Below are 13505 nucleotides of genomic sequence, written 5' to 3' on the forward strand. Positions count from 1 at the left end.
GGGGAAACAATCTCAGTGCTGCCTGCCTTTAATGCTGGCTGGCTGATTGACTGACTGGCTGGCTGGCTGGCTGGCTGGTTGACTGACTGACTGACTGGCTGACTGATTGACTGGCTGAATGGCTGGCTGACTAGTTGAATTACTGACTGACTGACTGACTGACTGGCTGAATGGCTGAATGGTTGACTGACTGACTGACTGGTAGGCTGGCTGGCTGACTTGCTGGAAATGAACCTGGTCCATTGTTGTGCTAGATAATTAACATCTCCATGTAAAAGAACAGAAATACGGGGCGGCTGCCAGGACGCAAATGAATCCCAACGCCTACAACTGGATGTCTGGGTTCCTGGTACCACACAACAGACGTCAACTGATAAGGAAAAACACTGGTAACAAAACAAGGAGTGGAGGACTGAGAGAAGTAGACATACATGACAGACAGTATGTGGACTGGGGACAACGTGTGCACTTACATGTGTTTGATTTGAAGGGAACAAATGGAAAGCTCATTCAATCACTCATATTGAAGAGATAACATAATTCACAACGTGTGGATAGGCCTACATGTATGGCTTTAATGTAAACGTGTGGTGCAGTATGAAATGTGTTGCTGCGCAAGGAATGCAGAAAACAAATTCTAAATGCCATGTGACAAATGGTTTTACTCTGGTATTCCTACTCTAAGTGCTTTGATGTCCACAAACAGTGGAGGCTGCTGAGGGGAGGACGGCTCATAATAATGGGTGGAACAGAGCAAATGGAATGGCATCAAACTCATGGAAACCATGTATTTGATGTATTTGCTACCGTTCCACCAATTCCGCTCCAGACATTACCACGAGCCCGTAACCCCAGTTAAGGAGCCACCAATCTCCTGAGGTCTACGTCAGCCACCTATGCCTCCATTCAGTCCACGGAACAGACCTGGGGACTGACTGACTGACTGACTGTATTGACTGTACTGAAGTAATAACTGCTGGAAAACAAAGCCACAGGAGTTGTTGCTGTTGATAGTCCACATACTGTCTGTCATGCATGTCAGTTAGTCAACCAGTCAGCCAGCCAGTCAGTCAGTCAGTCAGTCATTCAACCAACCTAGCTACAGTATCTTAAGATGAATGCAGTAACTGTAAGTAGCTCTGGATAAGAGTGTCGGCTAAATGACTCAAATGTAAATACGAATATTATTTTATGGTTGAGGGTTGAGGAGAAATTGACTAATCTTATAGTATTTTTTAATAAGAAACATGTGTTGAAAATGCCTAACCACTTGTATAATGTACACTTCAAACAGACATACATACCCCACCAGACACACCACTATGGGTTTCTTCACGGTACCCAAACCAAAGACAGACAATGCGTTGCTAAGTTACGTATACAGCCGTGTAGGTACGTGTTACATTTCGGCGACAGGGAAGACAGAATGAGGAAATACCAGAGAGAGCGGAAAAAAAGAGATGAATTCTAGAAATAACTCTGGAATGACGTCATCCACAAAGAGTCACACATGACACAATGACACAATGAGTGACATTGGGGTTATTTCCAGGAGGATGCACAGGGACTGGCGGTAAGAGCGAAACAACAGCAACGACTCCTGTGGCTTTGTTTTCCAGCAGTTCTTACTTCAATGCTAGGGGATTTACAGTAGGTACAATAGCAGGGGTCTCACCGCCTATTTGGAATTACACATTTTATCACCAGGGTTATTCTTTGTGTTTGGACTTTGGGGATCGGATCATACAATGCTGTAGCATTCTGGAGGTACTAGTCACTGCCAACCATTGGCAAAATATGTCTTGGCTTTGTGCTTGGAATGCCAACTGTGCCACCCTGGGCTCTGGGTGGCATTGGATCAGGACAAGAACAATGGAGCATTATGACTAACACACACAGACCTAACATCAACAACATGATAGTCTGTGATATGTGGTTGTCCCACCTAGCTACAGTATCTTAAGATAAATGCAGTAACTGTAAGTAGCTCTGGATAAGAGCGTCGGCTAAACGGCTCAAATGTAAATACGAATATTATTTTATGGTTGAGGGTAGAGGAGAAATGTACTAATCTTATAGTATTTTTTAATAAGAAACATTTGTGTTGAAAATGCCTAACCACTTGTATAATCTATTTGCGTACACTTCAAACCAGACACACCACTATGGGTTTCTTCACGGTACCCAAACCAAAGACAGACAATGCGTTGCTAAGTTACGTATACAGCCATGTCCTCGTGGAATAATCTGCCACCAGAGGTTACTCAGACAAAAAGCAAGTAAAGCATTTTCTGGGATAAAAAACATTGTGTATCACAGCGCCCCTCCTCTTTCCAAAGATCTAATTTAACTGTGTTTTATATTAGGAATACGAATATGTGTATATGAATAGTGTATAAATAGTATTTTTGGAGTAAAAATGTGCTTATTTGGAATTGAATGAAATACCTTATGTTGTTCTAGTCTATTATTGTTCTGTACATTTTCGTGTATTTCTACGTTTTATGAGGACCCCAGGAGGAGTAGCTGCTGCATGTACAATAGCTAACGGCGATCCTAATAAACTAAACTATAATCTCTTGGTTTCTATATTCATACACACATTAGCAGACACTGTTCCTCTCTCACTGTAACTCATTCTGTTAGATACGCGTGCCGAGGTGACAGCATTCTTACCAGGATCCAGGGCGAGCTCTGTCTTGACTCGGTTGTCAGCCAACCCAAGCAGATCATTAATGTTGAGGCTAATGACACAAACTAATAATGGAAAGACGTGAAAAATGCATACTATCGCAAAAATGTAGCAAACAAGCGCGGGAAGGCTACTTAAATCCACCTGTCCACAATGATTACCTGTGAGCAATCACTTGCTTATCACTCACCTGGCCCAGTTGCTGCTGCCTTCCAGGGTTGTGATGTGTGTAGAGTAAGTGTAGAGGGAAAGTTGACCTATGCCCTAAACAACTTCCATTCATAACAATACTATGTTTCTACGGGATTGGGGCAGATAAGTCAGCGTTGGGGGTCAATTCCATTTCAGTTCCAGTCAATTCAGAAAGTAAACCAAATTCCAATTCTAATTCTAAATGTTATTCTTTGAATTGCGTAAAAGAGAATTGGAATTGCAATTTCAGTATGCTCCCTGAATTGACTGGAATTGAAATGGAATTGACCCCCGACCCTGACAGGAGTAATACTCCACCAAGGAGGCTGTGCCTCCCAGACACTGGGAGAAGAGCCAGAATGGCATCATAACTAGGGCCAAAGATACAGAGGCTGCCAGAGAGGAGCAGCGCTTGCCACGGGTGAATGAGGGGGTAGCAAGGAGAATCTGTCTGCCTCAGAATTACCCCCTGCATTCCTCAAACCTGACTGAAAAGTAGCTAAACAAGGCATCACATGATATCAGGTATGACAAAGGGGAATTACAGTAAGGATTTTTTCCCAGTATGATCAGCATATTCCCCGTGAAGTCGTTTTTTCTTAAAGGGGATTGTATTTCCACAGGGATTGAATTTCCAATGAACAACATCTGAATGCTCTCACAAGCATATTTTATTTAACAGGAGAGCAAATTCAATTCGATTTTGGTCATGTGGTGGTTGCAATGTGTATGAATTCACTTTGCTTGTTGGCTCATTAGCTCACTGCACACTAAGGGAATTATAGTAACCTGTTAGTCACTGGCACACCAAACCATCGTCCCACCTGAATCATTTTTATCTCCCCCACATGGCTCCGAAAGGCCCATTTCCTTTCCAAATCTTGAATATTCCAATGTAGCAGCTCTTTCAACCTTCCCCTACCCAGACTCTGCATAATCGCATTGGGCTATCGTGAAGCGACTGGGAGTTGTGCCTCACACAAAGCATTAGCAACACTACACTTGAAAGGTACAATAATAGCAGCAGGCAGGCTGAACTTTGACCTCCCATGTCTCGTGTGCATTGTGATATGGATGCCATGAAGGTGCCATGTAATTGTGACCATCTGCCTGATGACCTAGTGTGATTCTCTCTCTCTTTCTCTCCCTTTCTCTCATTCCCTCTCTCTCTCTCCCTTTCTCTCTCTCCCTTTCTCTCTCTCTGCTCTCTCTCTCTCAGAGACTAGAGGGGCTTGAGGCTTGGGAATAAGATGAATGTTGTTTTCTTCCTGGAAGTTTGTAAGGGGGAGGGTGAATTTAAATTGTCATGAGGCTCTGCTGTTAAACTGCTGTTAAACTTTCCAGAAACTTAGACTAAAACACAAACCTGCCCGTCATCAATCTCTTTGTCTTTTGAAATGTCTTTAAAAAGTCCATTCATCAATGTCTATCTAACCCTTATTTGACCTGTCACATTAAGATTCAACAATGTTGTCAACGTGTGGATCCAGGGCAAGAGTCTAGAAGATCATAATGCGTTCACTATTCTTCTTCCATACAACTGTGCATGACTGAGCTCTCCTATTCGGCTATGCCCTGTCAGCAACATCACAGTTCTATGATCCAAGCTCTCGTTGTAATTTTGGAAAAGGACAACCCCAGAACTGTCTGCCTATTTTCTTTGTTTACTGATGTGTAACCAGAAGGGTGTCCCACTACTGCTGAAACATGCAGATTTTGGATGAGATAGCCCCCTGGCCGCAACACAACTGGCCTCTACTTGGTGGGGTGTGAATGTGACTTCAAGGCTCCAGGGTATCACTCAGCCCTTAGCTTACACACACACTCCCGACACACACACTCCTGACACAATAATATAATATAACAATGACATAATAATAATAATATATGCCGTTTAGCAGACGCTTTTATCCTAAGCGACTTACAGTGATGCGTGCATACACACACACATGCTCCTGATACACACACACACACTCCTGACACACGCATCTTTCTCCCTCTAAAACAGGTTCCCTCCCTGTTCGCCAGACAGGTGGATAACGTCGCCCTCCCGCGCTCTGTGTCTCTGACAGGAGGAGTTCCCAGGGCTGCTTAATACATGCTGATCGTGCCTTAGGTTTGCCCTTGAGTGATTACAGAAGCCCCTGTGCGATGCTTCTGAAGAAAGAGGTTGTGTGAAGTGGATCCACTCTGGTACTTCTGCTCTGTGTCACAACATGACAGAGAGACCTTTTATGTACCCTTCTCACACTACTGAGCTGTACTGGTAAAGCATTCACTATAGCTGGTAGATAGGATAATGTTTAAAAAAATCTGAGTCAACACAGTCCAGTTCGGCAAAATAGTGTGAAAAGGTTATCAGTGACTTTGTCACGTTCTGACCATCGTTCTTGTGTGTTTTCCTTGTTTTAGTGTTGGTCAGGACGTGAGCTGGGTGGGCATTCTATGTTGTGTGTCTGGTTTGTCTATTTCTATGTTTGGCCTGATATGGTTCTCAATCAGAGGCAGGTGTTAGTCATTGTCTCTGATTGGGAACCATATTTAGGTAGCCTGTTTTGTGTTGGGTTTTGTGGGTGGTTGTCTCCTGTGTCAGTGTTTGTCGAGATTGACATAGTCTGTTCCCTCCCTATCGTGTAGGCCTACTCAGTATCGAAGGTTTAGCTTCACACTCTAAATGTCAGTAAACTTTTTTGTGTTTTGTAACAGATGTCTCTTTCCATTCATCACATGGCACAGTTTGGATTGATTGATTGATTTTTTTTGTCAGTTACAATACAATACATACAGTATATTCGGAAAAGTATTCAGACCCCTTGACTTTTTCCACATTTTGTTACGTCACAGCCTTATTTTTTTCTCATCTATCTACACACAATACCCCATAATGACAAAGCAAAAACAGGTTTTTAGAAATGTTTGCAAATGTATAAAAAATACCCTTTGCTATGAGACTCAAAATTGAGCTCAGATGCATCCTGTTTTCATTGATCACCTTTGAGATGTTTCTACGACCTGATTGGAGTCCACCTGTGTTAAATTCAATTGATTGGACATGATTTGGAAAGACACACACCTGTCTATATTCGGTCCCACAAGCACGACTCCAACACCATCATTAAGTTTGCTGACGACACAACAGTGGTAGGCCTGATCACCGACAACGATGAGACAGAGGTCAGAGACCTGGCAATGTGGTGCCAGGACAATAACCTCTCCCTCAATGTGAGCTAGACAAAGGGCTGATCGTGGACTACAGGAAAAGGAGGGCTGAGCAGGCCCCCATTAACATCGACGGGACTGAAGTGGAGTGGGTAGAGTGTTTCAAGTTCCTTGGTGTCCACCAACAAACTATCATGGTCCAAGCACACCAAGTGAAGAGGGCACGACAACACCTTTCCCCCCTCAGGAGACTGAAAAGATTTGGCATAGGTCCCTAGATCCTCAAAAAGTTTTACAGCTGCAACATCAAGAGCATCCTGACCGGTTGCATTACCGCCTGGTAAGGCACCTACTCGGTATCTGACCAGAAGGTGCTACAGAGGGTAGTGTGTACGGCCCAGTACATCACTGGGACCAAGCTTCCTGACATCCAGGACCTATATACTAGGCGGTGTCAGAGGAAGGCCCCAAAAAATTGTCAAAGACTCCAGTCACCCAAGTCATAGACTGTTCTCTCTGCTATCGCACAGCAACAGGTACCGAAGCATCAAGTCTAGGACCAAAAGACACCTTAACAGCTTCTACCCCCAACCCATAAGACTGCTGAATAACTAAACTAATCAAACGGCCAACGGGACTATTTACATTGAAACCCCACACCCACCACCTTTTTGTTTTCACAGAGCTGCTATTCGCTGTTAATTATCTATGCATAGTCACTTTACAAATGACCTCGATTAACCTGGACCCCTGCACATTGACTCAGTAACCCCTGTATATAGCCTCGTTATTGTTATGTACATTTCTTGTGTTACTTTTGCATTTATTACATTTTTTAAACTTCAGTTTATTTAGTAAATATTTTTATTAACTTTATTTATTGAACTGCATTGTTGAATAAGGGCTTGTAAGTAAGCATTTCACAGTATGGGCTACACCTGTGTATTTGGTGCATGTGACAAATATAATTTGATTTGATTTGATTTGACAGTGCATGTCAGAGCAAAAACCAAGCCAAGAGGTTGAAGGAACTGTCCGTAGAGCTCCGAGACAGGATTGTGTCGAGGCACAGATCTGGGAATGGATACCAAAAAATGTCTACAGCATTGAAGGTTCCCAAGAACACAGTGGCCTCCATCATTCTTAAATGGAATAAGTTTGGAACCCCCAAGACTCTACCTAGAGCTGGCCACCGGGCCAAACTGAGCGATCAGTGGAAAAGGGTTTGGTCAGGGAAGTGACCAAGAACCTGATGGCCACTCTGACAGAGCTCCAGAGTTCCTCTGTAGAGAAGGACAACCATCTCTGCAGCACTCCAGACCTTTATGGTAGAGTGGCCAGACTAAAGCCACTCCTCGGTAAAAGGCACATGACAGCCCACTTGGAGTTTGCCAAAAAGCAGTTAAATGACTCTCAGACAATGAGAAACAAGATTATTTGGTCTGATGAAACCAAGATTGAACTCTTTGGCCTAAATGCCAAACGTCATGTCTGGAGGAAATCTGGCACTGTACCTACGGTGAAGCATGATGGTGGCAGCATCATGGTGTGGGGATGTTTTTCAGTGACAGGGAGTGGGAGACTAGTCAGGATCGAGGGAAAGATGAACAGAGCAAAGTACAGAGAGATCCTTGATGAAAACCTGCTCCAGAGCGCCCAGGACCTAAGACTGGTGCAAAGGCTCACCTTCCAACAGGACAACAACCCTAAGCACACAGCGAAGACAACACAGAAGTGGCTTTGGGACAAGTCTCTGAATGTCCTTGAGTGGCCAGCCAGACTTGAACCCAGTCGAACATCTCTGGAGAGACCTGAAAATAGCTTTACAGTGACGCTCCCCAAAACAGAGCTTGAGAGGATCTGCAGAGAAGAATGGGAGAAACTCCCCAAATACAGAAGTGCCAAGCTTGTAGTGTCATACCAAAGAAGACTCAAGGCTGTAATCGCTGCCAAAGGTGCTTCAACAAAGTACTGAGGAAAGGGTCTGAATACTTATGTACAGTACCAGTCAAAAGTTTGGACAAACCTACTCATTCAAGGTGTTTTCTTTATTTTTACTATTGTCTACATTGTCGAAGAATAGTGAAGACATCAAAACTATGAAATTACACGTGGAATCATGTAGTAACCAAAAAAGTGTTAAACAAATCTGAATATATTTTATATTTGAGATTCTTCAAAGTAGCCACCCTTTGCCTTGATGACAGCTTTGCACACTCTTGGCATTCTCTCAACCAGCTTCATGATGAATGCTTTTCCAACAGTCTTGAAGAAGTACTTACATATGCTGAGCACTTGTTAGCTACCTTTCCTTCACTCCGTGGTCCAACTTATCCCAAACTATCTCAATTGGGTTGAGGTCGGGTGATTGTGGATGCCAGGTCATCTGATGAGGCACTCCATCACTCTCATTGGTCAAATATCCCTTACACAGCCTGGAGGTGTGTTTTGGGTCATTGTCCTGTTGAAAAACAAATGATAGTCCCAATAAGCACAAACCAGATGGGATGGTGTATCGCTGTAGAATGCTATGGTAGCCATGCTGGTTAAGTGTGCCTTAAATTTAAAAAAATCAGAGTCACCAGCAAAGCACCATCACACCTCCTCCTCCATGCTTCACGGTGGGAATCACACATGCGGAGATCATCCGTTCACATACTCTGTGTCTCTCAGAGACACGCCGGTTGGAACCAAAAACCTCAAATTTGGACTCATCAAACCATCAAACGCCGGTCTAATGTCCATTGCTTGTGTTTCTTGGCCCAAGCAAGCCTCTTCTTCTTAGTGGTGTCCTTTAGTAGTGGTTTCTTTGCAGCAATTTGACCATGAAGGCCTGATTCACACAGTCTCCTCTGAACAGTTGATGTTGAGATGTGTCTGTTACTTGAACTCCATGAAGCATTTATTTGGGCTGCAATCTGAGGTGCAGTTAACTCTAATGAACATATCCTCTGCAGCAGAGGTAACTCTCCAATACCTTGACTTTGGTGTCCTTAAGCCATTTTGCCACAACTTTGGAAGTATGCTTGGAGTCATTGTCCATTTGGAAGACCCATTTGCGACCAAGCTTTACCTTCCTGACTGCTGTCTTGAGATGTTGCTTCAATATATCCACATAATTTTCCTCCTTCATGATGCCATCTATTTTGTGAAGTGCACCAGTTCCTCCTGCAGAAAAGCACCCCTACAGCATGATGCCACCCCCATGCTTCACGGTTGGGATGGTGTTCTTTTGGCTTGCAAGCCTCCCCCTTTTCCTCCAAACATAACGATGGTCATTATGGCCAAACAGTTCTATTTTTGTTTCATCAGACCAGAAAATACGATCTTTGTCCCCATGTGCAGTTGCAAACCATAGTCTGGCTTTTTTTATGGCAGTTTTGGAGCAGTGGCTTCTTCCTTGTTGAGCCGCCTTTCAGGTTATGTCGATATAGGACTCGTTTTTAGAGATAATTTTGTACCTGTTTCCTCCAGCATCTTCACAAGGTCCTTTGCTGTTGTTTTGGGATTGATTTGCACTTTTCGCACCAAAGTACGTTCATCTCTAGGAGACAGAACACGTCTCCTTCCTGAGCTGTATGACGGCTGTGTGGTCCCATGGTGTTTATAGTTGCGTACTATTGTTTGTACAGATGAACGTGGTATCTTCAGGCATTTGGAAATTGCTCCCAAGGATGAACCAGACTTGTGGAGGTCTACAATTTTTTTCGGAGGTCTTGAATGATTTATTTTTTATTTTCCCATGATGTCAAGCAAAGAGGCACTGAGTTTGAAGGTAGGCATTGAAATACATCCACAGATACACCTCCAATTGACTAAAATGATGTAAATTAGCCTATCAGAAGCTTCTAAAGCCATGACATCATTTTCTGGAATTTTACAAGCTGTTTAAAGGCACAGTCCACTTAGTGTATGTAAACTTCTGACCCATTGGAATTGTGATACAGTGAATTATAAGTGAAATAATCTGTCTGTAAACAGTTGTTGGAAAAATGACTTGTGTCAGGTACAAAGCAGATGTCCTAACCAACTTGCCAAAACTATAGTTTGTTAACAAGACATTTGTCGAGTGGTTGAAAAACGAGTTTTAATGACTCCAACCTAAGTGTATATAAACTTCCGACTTCAACTGTACAGGGGGTAACGGTACATAGTCAATGTGCGGAGGCATCGGTTAGTTGAGGTAATATGTACATGAAGGTAGAGTTATTAAAGTGACTATGCATAGATGATAACAACAGAGAGTAGCAGCAGTGTAAAAGAGGGGGAGAGGGGCAATGCAAATAGTCTGAGTAGGCATTTGATTAGCTGTTCAGCAGTCTTATGGCTTGGGGGTAGAAACTGTTTAGAAGCCTCTAGGTCCTAGACTTGGCGCTCTGGTACAGCTTGCCATGCGGTAGCAGAGAGAACAGTCTATGACTAGGGTGGCTGGAGTCTGTGACAACTTTTAGGGCCTTCCTCTGACACCAACTGGAAAAGAGGTCCTGGATGGCAGGAAACTTGGCCCCGTTCGCATTACCCTCTGTAGTGCCTTGCGGTTAGAGGCCGAGCAGTTGCCATACCAGGCAGTGATGCAACCATGCTCTCGATGGTGCAGCTGTAGAACCTTTTGAGGATCTGAGGACCCATGCCAAATCTCCTGAGGGGGAATAGGTTTTCTTCTGCCCTCTTAGTAAAAGTTAGCTTGTGGAAAAGCATAGTGCATAAGGGAAGTACCAAAACCTCTTGATATAGTGGAGGCGCATGCAAGCAGATGTGGAAATGTGGCTAGGATGGATGAAATTAGATAGTACAACCTGCAAAAGAGCCAATGTAAACCATGAAAAAAATGCACAACCCTCCCATGTTCTTGTACTTCCGGCACCGACAGAGATGGCCGCCTCGCTTCGCGTTCCTAGGAAGCTATGCAGTATTTAGTTTTTTTATGTGTTATTTCTTACATTGTTACCTCAGGTAATCTTAGGTTTTATTACATACAGTCGGGAGGAACAAGTGAGCAACGTCAACTCACTAACATTACAACCAGGAATACGACTTTCCCGAAGCGGATCCTCTGTTTGGCCTACCACCCAGGACAATGGATCGGATCCCAGCCAGCAACCCAAAACAACGACGCCGTAGAAGAAGGGGCAGACGGAGCAGTCTTCTGCTCAGGCTCCGTAGACGGGCACATCGCACATCGCTCCCGAGCATACTACTCACCAATGTTCAGTCTCTTGACAACAAGGTTGACGAAATCCGAGCAAGGGTAGCATTCCAGAGAGACATCCGAGACTGTAACGTTCTTTGTTTCACGGAAACATGGCTCACTCGAGACAAGTTATCTGAGTCAGTACAGCCACCTGGTTTCTTCACGCATCGCGCCGACAGAAACAAGCATCTCACTGGTAAGAAGAAGGGCGGAGGTGTATGCCTTATGATTAACGAGACGTGGTGTGATCATAACAACATACAGGAAATCAAGTCCTTTTGTTCACCTGACTTCCTCACAATCAAATGCCGACCGCATTATCTACCAAGAGAATTCTCTTCGATCATAATCACAGTCGTGTATATTCCCCCCCAAGCAGACACATTGACGGCCCTGAAAGAACTTCATTGGACTCTATGTAAACTGGAAACCACATCCTGAGGCTGCATTTATTGTAGCTGGGGATTTTAACAAGGCTAATCTGAAAACAAGGCTCCCCAAATTCTATCAGCATATCGATTGTGCTACCAAGGCTGGAAAAACCCTAGACCCCTGTTATTCTAACTTCCGCGACGCGTATAAGGCCCTCCCCCGCCCTCCCTTCGGAAAAGCTGACCACGACTCCATTTTGTTGCTCCCAGCCAGACAGAAACTAAAACAGGAAGCTCCCGGACCAACGCTGGTCCGACCAATCGGATTCCACGCTTCAAGATTGCTTCGATCACGTGGACTGGGATATGTTCCGCATTGCGGCAAACAACAGCATTGATGAATACGCTGATTCGGTGTGCAAGTTTATTAACAAGTGCATCGGTGATGTTGTACCCACAGCGTCTATTAAAACATTCTCCAACCAGAAACCGTGGATTGATGGCAGCATTCGCGCAAAACTGAACGTGCGAACCGCTGCTTTTAATCAGGACAAGGTGACCGGAAACATGACCGAATACAAACAGTGTAGCTATCCCTCCGCAAGGCAATCAGACAAGCTAGGCGTCAGTACAGAGACAAAGTGGAGTTGCAATTCAACGGCTCAGACACGAGGCAGGTATGTGGCAGGGTCTACAGTCAATCACGGACTATAAAAGAAAAACAAGCCCCGTCGCGGATCACGATGCCTTGCTCCCAGACAGACTTTTTTGCTCGCTTTGAGGACAATACAGTGCCACTGACACGGCCCGCTACCAAAACCTGTGGGCTCTACTTCACTGTAGCCAACGTGAGTAAAACATTTAAACGTGTTAACCCTCGCAAGGCTGCAGGCCCAGACGGCATCCCCGGCCGCGTCCTCAGAGCATGCGCAGACCAGCTTGCTGGTGTGTTTACAGACATATTCAATCAATCCTCATCCCAGTCTGCTGTTCCCACATGCTTCAAAAGGGCCACCATTGTTCCTGTTCCCAAGAAAGCTAAGGTAACTGAGCTAAATGACTACCGCCCTGTAGCACTCACTTCCGTCATCATGAAGTGCTTTGAGAGACTAGTTAAGGACCATATCACCTCCACCCTACCTGACACCCTAGACCCACTCCAATTTGCTTACCACCCCAATAGGTTCACAGACAATGCAATCGCCATCACACTGCACACTGCCTTAACCCATCTGGACAAGAGGAATACCTATGTAAGAATGCTGTTCATCGATTACAGCTCAGCATTTAACACCATAGTAACCTCCAAACTCATCATTAAGCTCGAGAACTTGGGTCTTGACCCCGCCCTGTGCAGCTGGGTCCTGGACTTCCTGCCGGGCCGCCCCAGGTGGTCAGGGTAGGTAACAACATCTCCAGCCCGCTGATCCTCAACACTGAGTCCCCACAAGGGTGCGTTCTCAGCCCTCTCCTGTACTCCCTGTTCACCCATGACTGCGTGGCCATGCATGCCTCCAACTCAATCATCAAGTTTGCAGACGACACTACAGTGGTAGGCTTGATTACCAACAACGACGAGACGGCCTACAGGGAGGAGGTGAGGGCCCTCGGAGTGTGGTGTCAGGAAAATAACCTCACACTCAATGTCAACAAGACAAAGGAGATGATCATGGGCTTCAGGAAACAGCAGAGGGAGCAGCCCCCTATCTACATTGACGGGGCAGTAGTGGAGAGGGTGGACAGTTTTAAGTTCCTCGGTGTACACATCACGGACAAACCACAGGTGGCTGAAGAAATTCGGCTTATCACCAAAAACACTCTTTTACACATGCACAATCGAGAGCATCCTGTCGGGCTGTATCACCGCCTGGTACGGCAGCTGCTCCTCCCATAACCGGAA

Source organism: Oncorhynchus mykiss, chromosome 10 (assembly GCF_057628025.1).
Source record: "Oncorhynchus mykiss isolate SJ-2025 chromosome 10, ASM5762802v1, whole genome shotgun sequence".
Lineage (NCBI taxonomy): Eukaryota > Metazoa > Chordata > Actinopteri > Salmoniformes > Salmonidae > Oncorhynchus > Oncorhynchus mykiss.